General features: G+C 41.5%; 1 protein-coding gene across 9 annotated transcripts in view; it reads left to right on the top strand.

Moving 5' to 3' along the window:
* Positions 1 to 8501, top strand: part of mapk10 (mitogen-activated protein kinase 10) — a 165041-nt gene that overhangs the window by 47783 nt on the left and 108757 nt on the right. The window contains exon 2 of one of the 9 annotated variants that reach the window (XM_024012644.3): positions 7131 to 7219. The exons of 7 other annotated variants lie outside the window; for them this stretch is intronic. The gene's annotated coding sequence lies outside the window, so the exon portion shown is untranslated. Of the gene's footprint in view, positions 1 to 7130; positions 7230 to 8501 lie in introns of all 9 variants that reach the window. One more of the 9 variants, XM_024012643.3, reaches the window with a different exon arrangement.

Below are 8501 nucleotides of genomic sequence, written 5' to 3'. Positions count from 1 at the left end.
TGTGGCTACACTTGTGATGTCATTTGGTGACTGCCATTGTGACTGTCATCTGTGACTGTCGTTGTGACCGTCATTGTGAGCACTTACCAATTGTGATTGTCATTGTGCAGTTGTCATTGTGACTGTCATTGTGACTTGCCATTGTGACTCTCATTGCGACTACCATTGTGACTGTCATTGTGACAGTCATTGCGACTACCATTGTGACTGTCATTGTGACTGTTCATGCGACTGTCGTTGTGACTGCCATTGTGACTGTCATTGCGACTACCATTGTACAGTCATTGCCATCAGAATTTTAATTTCCTATGTTCTTTTTACAGATGGCTTTGGATTTAGCCATCTGGAGATCTACCTGCGCTGCGGTGTATCAATGTCAATGTTGACCTAGATTAAAGCAAAACTGTTCGGTGATAAGGATGCCAGGTTAAATACACTGTTTTAGACATTTTAATTCCTCTCATTCAGGCAATGTGCAATTATTAACCCACTGCACGTTTGTGAAATGGCTTGTGTGCTTGCTGTCACATCTACAACAACAATAGTAAGTCTCCTCCTCACAACCTGAACACAGATATCCAGTGTCCAAAGCACAGGAATTCAGAGCATTGTATTGTATTCTATTGTATTATGTTGTGTGTATTGTATTGTATTGTTGTATTTATTGTGTTGTATTGGTTTTATGTTTAATTGGTTATTGTATTATATGTGTTTAATGTATTTATTGTGTGTGTATTATATTTGTGTTGTATTGTATTATATATGTGTTGGTGTATTATATGTGTTGTATTGTATATATTGTGTTGGTGTATTATATGTGTTGGTGATTATATTGTTTGTGATTTTGTATTGTTTATATTGTGTTGGTGGTATTATATTGTGTTTTGTGTATTGTATTATTACTGTGGTGTGTTATATTGTGTTGTGTTGTGTTATATTGTGTTCTAGTGTATTTATGTATGTGTGTTGTATTGTATTATACTGTGTTTGTATTATATTGTGTTTATTGTATTTATGTGTTGTTTGTATTATACTGTGGTGTGTTATATTGTGTTGTAGTGATTATTAGTATTGTGTTGTATTGTATTATATTGTGTTGTATTGTATTATACTGTGGTGTATGTTATATTGTGTTGTAGTGTATATATAGTATTGTTTGTATTGTGTTTGATGCCTTCATGGAACAATACTTGCCCAGGAAAACTGTCTCATTACTTGTGATTCATAGACATAGATGACTCTCTTTGCTAATCTATTCATTCATAAATGTCCTCCCATTTCCATGGGTGCACCTGCTGAAAGAACATGGCGTTCAGGAGCTGACCACGACACACTGTATAAGAGAACCAGAGTCATGGGAGAGTCATCCTTAATTCTTACCTCGCCTCCTTCTCCTATCCCTCCACTTCCCCCCTCTCTCTTCCCCCCATCCAACTCCCCTCTCTCTTCCCTCCCACTATCACTCCCCCTCTCTCTTCCCTCCCACTATCCAAATCCCCCTCTCTCTTCCCCTCCCACTATCCAACTCCCCCCTCTCTCTTCCCCTCCACTATCCAAATCCCCCTCTCTCTTCCCTCCCACTTATCCCACTCCCCCTCTCTCTCCCCTCCCACTATCACAACTCCCCCTCTCTCTTCCCCTCCCACTATCACTCCCCCTCTCTCTTCCCCTCCCACTATCCCAAATCCCCTCTCTCTTCCCTCCCCTCCGACTCCCGCTCTACGGCAATGCGTGCATCTCAGATGGCATCCTGTTCCCTATATAGTGGTCAAACGTAGTGCACTTTAAAGGGAAGAGGGTTTCATATAGGACGCAGCCTATGTCAAGGCTCCATTCCAGATTCCTGATGAGGCTGCCCTTCAAAACACATCCTGGTGACAGAGACAATGAGGCTGTCAGGGAGAGGGGGAGTGGGGAGGGGAGAAGGACGGTAGAGGGGGAGTGAGAGGGTGGAGGAAGTGATAGTAGAAAGGGAAGAGAGAGGGGAGGTCGGGATAGTGGAAGGGAAGAGAGAGGGGGAGTTGGGATAGTGGGAGGGGAAGAGAGAGGGGGAGTTGGGTTGTATAGGATTTGATGCCAGTAGTTATTGCTGACAAAGTAATGTGATTATGCAGCCAATGTGGACTACTGAGAATGACAACCTCACTATTGAGAATGACAACCTCACTAATGAGAAGACAACCCTCACTACTGAGAATGACAACCTCACTATTGAGAAGACAAGCCTCATAATGAGAATGAACTCACTAGAATGACACCCTCACTACTGAGAATGACAACCCTCAGTACAGAGAATGTGAACCTCACTAATGAGAATGACAACCTCACTACTGAGAATGACACCTACACCCTCACTACTGAGAATGACAACCTACAACCCTCATTATTGAGAATGACAACCCGTCACTATTGAGAATGACAACCCTCACTATTGAGAAAATGACAACCCTCACTATTGAGAATGACACCAACAACCCTCACTATGAGATGACAACCCTCACTATTGAGAATGACACCCTCACTATGAGAATGACTCACTATGAGAATGAAACCCTCAAGTACTGAGAATGACAACCCTCACTAATTGAGAATGACAACCTACAACCCTCACTACTGAGAATGACAACCCTACAACCCTCATTATTGAGAATGACAATCCTCACTAATGAGAATACAACCCTACAACCCTCACTAATGAGAATGACACCCTCACTATTGAGAATGACAACCCTCACTAATGAGAAATGAACCCTACAACCTCACTATTGAGAATGACAACCTCACTACTGAGAATGACAACCCTCACTACTGAGGAATGACAACCCTCACTAATGAGAATGACAACTCTCACTATTGAGAAAGACAACCCTCACTATTGAGAATGACAACCCTCACTATGAGAATGACAAACCCTCACTATTGAGATGACACCCTCACTTGAGAATGACAACCCTCACTATTGAGAATGACAAACCCTCACTATTGAGAATGACAACCTCACTACTGAGAATGACAACCCTCACTACTGAGAATGACAACCCTCACTACTGAGAATGACAACCCTACAACCCTCACTACTGAGAATGACAAACCTCTACTACTGAGAATGACAACCCTCACTAATGAGAATGACAACCCGCACTACTGAGAATGACAACCCTCACTACTGAGAATGACAACCCTACAACCTCACTACTGGAATGACAACCTCACTATTGAGAATGACAACCCTCACTATTGAGAATGACAACCCTCACTATTGAGAATGACAACCTCACTACTGAGAATGACAACCCTCACTATTGAGAATGACAACCCTCACTAATGAGAAAGGACAACCCTCACTAATGAGAATGACAACCCTCACTAATGAGAATGACAACCCTCACTATTGAGAATGACAACCCTCACTACTGAGAATGACAACCTCACTAATGAGAATGACAACCCTCACTAATGAGAGAATGACAACCCTCGCTATTGAGAATGAAACCCTCACTACTGGAATGACACCCTCACTAATGAGAATGACAACCCTCACATTGAGAATGACAAACCCTCACTATTGAGAATGACAACCCTCACTACTGAGAATGACAACCCTCACTAATGAGAATGACACCCTCACTAATGAGAATGACAACCCTCACTATTGAGAATGACAACCCTCACTAATGAGAATGACAACCCTCACTAATGAGAATGACAACCCTCACTATTGAGAATGACAACCTCACTAATGAGAATGCAACCCTCACTATGAGAATGACAACCCTCACTATTGAGGAATGACAACCTCACTATTGAGAATGGACAACCCTCACTACGAGAATGACAACCCTACAACCTCACTACTGAGAATGACAACCCTACAACCCTCACTAATGGAAATGACCTCACTATTAGGGTTGTCATTAATCCACTAAGTAATATTCGAGCATCTTCCATTTGGTAATTGGTTGTTCTGTCTGAATGTTTCATAATGTCTGAAATATAAAGCACTTTTTCTGAATAGTTAAGTCTTGCGCTGTCTCTCTGTGTTCCAAATGGTACCCTTTTCCCTATCTGGTGCACTACTTTTGACTAGGGCCCATAGACTCTGGTCAAAAGTAGTGCACTACTGTATGTAGTGAATAGGTGCCATTGGACTTCGTTCTTGGTTTCCCCACAGGGGGTGAGGTGGGGGAGACAAATACGCCTACAGCATATACCAGGAAGTAATCAACATATTAGCATATTGTCTGACTCCTGAACGACACCAGCTAGCTATTCTTAGAAGGCTTTTTCTTCCGAAGAGGAACCCTTTGTATTAAATGAAATACATTTGAATCCCACTGCACTCCACTGTGGATCAAAAAATATACCCATCAAACTGTATTTCATCAGCCTTCAAACTGTATTTCATCAGGCCCTCAAACTGTATTCATCAGGCCTTCAACTGTATTTCATCAGGCCTTCAAACTGTATTTCATCAGCCTCAACTGTTTTCATCAGGCCTCAAACTGTATTTCATCAGGCCCTCAACTGTATTTCATCAGGCCCTCAAACTGTATTTCATCAGGCCTTCAAACTGTATTTCATCAGGCTCAAAACTTATTCATCAGCCCTCAAACTGTATTTTCATCAGCCCTCAAACTGTATTTCATCAGGCCTTCTCAAACTGTATTTCATCAGGCCTTCAAACTGTAATTTCATCAGGCCTCAAACTGTATTTCATCAGGCCTTCAAACTGTATTTATCAGGCCTTCAAACTGTATTTCATCAGGCCTTCAAACTGTATTTCATCAGGCTTCAAACTGTATTTCATCAGGCCTTCAAACTGTATTTTCATCAGGCCTTCAAACTGTATTTCATCAGGCCTTCAAACTGTATTCATCAGGCCCTTCAAACTGTATTTCATCAGGCCTCAAACTGTATTTCATCAGGCCCTCAAACTGTATTTCATCAGGCCTTCAAACTGTATTTCATCAGGCCTCAAACTGTATTTCATCAGGCCCTCAAACTGTATTTCATCAGGCCTTCCAAACTGTATTTCATCAGGCCTTCAAACTGTATCATCAGGCCCTCAAACTGTATTTCATCAGGCCTCAAACTGTATTTCATCAGGCCTTCAAACTGTATTTCATCAGCCTTCAAACTGTATTTTCATCAGGCCCTCAAACTGTATTTCATCAGGCTTCAAACTGTATTTCATAGGCTCAAACTGTATTTCATCAGGCCTTCAAACTGTATTTTCATCAGGCCTTCAAACTGTATTCATCAGGCCTTCAAACTGTATTCATCAGGCCCTCAAACTGTTTTTCATCAGGCCCTCAAACTGTATTTCATCAGGCCCTCAAAACTGTATTTCATCAGGCTCTCAAACTGTATTTTCATCAGGCCTTCAAACTGTATTTCATCAGGCCTTCAAAACTGTAATTTCATCAGGCCTTCAAACTGTATTTCATCAGGCCTTAAACTGTATTTCATCAGGCCTTTCAAACTGTATTTCATCAGGCCTTCAAACTGTATTTCATCAGGCCTTCAAACTGTTTTTCATCAGGCCCTCAAACTGTATTTAATCAGTCCATCTCAGATCGTTTTCTGACTGCTCATGTCTCCTGTACAGTAGTCATGATCCATTATGCTAGATCAAGGTATAGGAGTAATCCAGACATTTCTTTATTTTTTTGTTGTCTTGCTGCCAGACATGAAAATGTACCCTTGAGAACCCTAGAACTGCTGGGGCCAAGTCTTTCTGTCTGAATATTTTTATACTGTGCATTGTCTTTATTTCTGAAAAGAGTTCCTACAATATGTTTCAGTACTCGTCATCTGAGCCGCAGCTCATCTCATATGTATTCAGATCTTAAGTTATTTATTTACCACAGTGTGAAATATTGAACCTGCCTGTTTATGAGTGTAGTACTGCTGCACTTTATTTTCATTGCTATATGGCCCGTTGGTGGAGGTGGTGTAGTAGTGGGTTGGGAACAGGGACAGGTCTGGAGCTGCTTGGCTTTCTTGGGGGTCTGATGGTCTGTTAAATGGTTCATTGTGGTGATCAATCAATGAATGTTCACAAACCTCAGGGACTGAGCTGTAAGCTACGTCAGTCAGTCAATATAGTCAACAGTCAGTCGATAGGTTGTTGAGGTCACCTTGGGTGTAGCTGTAGTCTTTACTTTTTGGAAGGCTCAGTATCTACAATACGACCCAGACAAGCTCCACCACATTCCCATAGAAACCTTAGGTAGCAACCACTCTCTGATCTCTAGCCTCTAAACTCTAGCCTCTAAACTCTAAACTCTAACCTATCTATAGTAGATGGCTGTACAGCTAAAAACAGATCTGTGACCAGCTGTCTAAATATTCAGTCTCTAGAAAGTCCCTCCTCTCCCTTGCAACCTCTGTTCCAGGTTCTTGCTGTAAGAATGTGTTCTCAGACAACCTACCCAGTAGTGAATAAAATAGTGAATAAAGAAATAAACCTCTAATCTCTAGTCTCTAACCTCTAGCTTCTAATCTCTAACTTCTAATCTCTAKCCTCTAACCTCTAGCCTCTAACTTCTGATCTYTAGCCTCTAATCTCTAGCCTCTAACCTCTAGCCTCTAACCTCAAGAGAGCTAGCCTCTAACTTCTAATCTCTAGCCTCTAATATAATCTCTAGCTCTAACCTCTAGTCTCTAATCTCTAGCCTCTAACCTCTAGCCTCTAATTTCTGATCTCTAGCCTCTAATCTCTAGCCTCTAATTCTCTAGCCTCTAACTTCTGATCTCTAGCCTCTAGCCTCTAACTTCTGATCTCTAGCCTCTAATCTCTAGCCTCTAATCTCTAGCCTCTAACTTCTGATCTCTAGCCTCTAACCTCTAGCCTCTAACCTATAGTCTCTAATCTCTAGCCTCTAACTTCTGATCTCTAGCCTCTAACCTCTAGCTCTAATCTCTAGCCTCTAACTTCTGATCTCTAGCCTCTAACCTCTATTCTCTAATCTCTAGTCTCTAACTTCTAATCTCTAGTCTCTAACTTCTAATCTCTAGCCTCTAACTTCTGATCTCTAGCCTCTAACCTCTAGCCTCTAACCTCTAGCCTCTAATCTCTAGCCTCTAATCTCTAGCCTCTCCCCTCTCTCTGTTTGTGTCTTTGGCAGGTATTTATGAGGAGGGATTTCTTCTATTACTGCAGTGAAACCTGTCCTGGATGTGAAAATAGCTTTTGTCAGGTGTGTGTTCCTTACAGGTAAAATAAGGTACAGTATTCATACACTTCCATTTCCTCTTCATTAGCTCTGTCTGTTCTGTGTCTAAGATGAAGACCGTTCTGGTAGCCTGTCCTGGCCTCATACTTTATGTGTTGTAGCTTGTACGGCTTGGGCTTCAATTCCATTTCAATTTAATAATTCAGGAAGTAAACTGCCATTCCAATTCAAATGTCTTCTTAAATTGATGAATTTAAATGGAAATGACCCAACCCTGAGTTGGGTACAGCTTTTCAGAATGGGACAGGCTTCCGTCAATGATGCTAGTGAATATGAACGAAGAAAAAAATGCACATGATTGAAACGGATTACCGGACTAACTATGTATACTTGTGATTTCTAACCTTGGCTTCATATCGTTAAATTGCTTCCAGCAGTGTGAAATACTAATCATCTGACCTTTGGTAAACATAATACACTTCACAGTTCTTTAGTTTTTTTTTGGCCTAATTGTTTACTGCATCATCCCTGATCAGAAAATATAAAGGAAATATAAATTAGATAATCTATAATTAGAGCTAAGATTGCTCCAGTCTATTATAGGGAAGGATGGATGGCAGGATAGAAGGAAGGATGGATGGATAGATGATGGAAGTAAGGATGGATAGTTGGATGGATGGATGGATGGATGGATGGATGATGGATAGGAAGAATGGCATGAGTTGGGATGGCAGGAGGAAGGAAGGAAGGAAGGAGGAGAAGGAAGAAGGAAAGGAAGGAAGGAAGGAAGGAAGGAGGAAGGAAGGAAGGAAGGAAGGAAGGATGGAGGATGGATGGATGGATGGATGGATGGATGGATGTTGGATAGGAGGATAGGAAGGATGAAAGGAAGAGGAGGATGAAGGAAGGATGGAAGGCATGAAGGAAGGATGAAGGATAGGAAGGATCAAATCAAATCAAATGTATTTATATAGCCCTTCTTACATCAAGCTGATATCTCAAAAGTGCTGTACAGAAACCAGCCTAAAAACCCCAAACAGCAGCAATGCAGGTTGTAGAAAGCACAGTAGCTAGGAAAAACTCCCATGAAAGGCAGAAACTAGGAAAAAACCTAGAGCAGGAACCAGGCTACTTCAGGGGTGGCCAGTCCTCTTTCTGGCTGTGCCGGGTGAAAGATCATAACAGAACATGGCCCAAATGTTCAATGTTCATAGATGACCAGCAGGGTCAAAATAAATAATAATCACGGGTTTGTCGAGGTGCAACAGGTCAGCACCTCAGGAGTAAATGTCAGTTGTTTTTCATAGCCCGATCATTAAGAGT

The sequence above is a fragment of the Salvelinus sp. IW2-2015 genome, linkage group LG20 (genome assembly GCF_002910315.2).
Source record: "Salvelinus sp. IW2-2015 linkage group LG20, ASM291031v2, whole genome shotgun sequence".
Lineage (NCBI taxonomy): Eukaryota > Metazoa > Chordata > Actinopteri > Salmoniformes > Salmonidae > Salvelinus > Salvelinus sp. IW2-2015.
The sequence above is the reverse complement of the archived record's forward strand: the minus strand, read 5'-3'. Positions and strand labels throughout refer to the sequence as shown.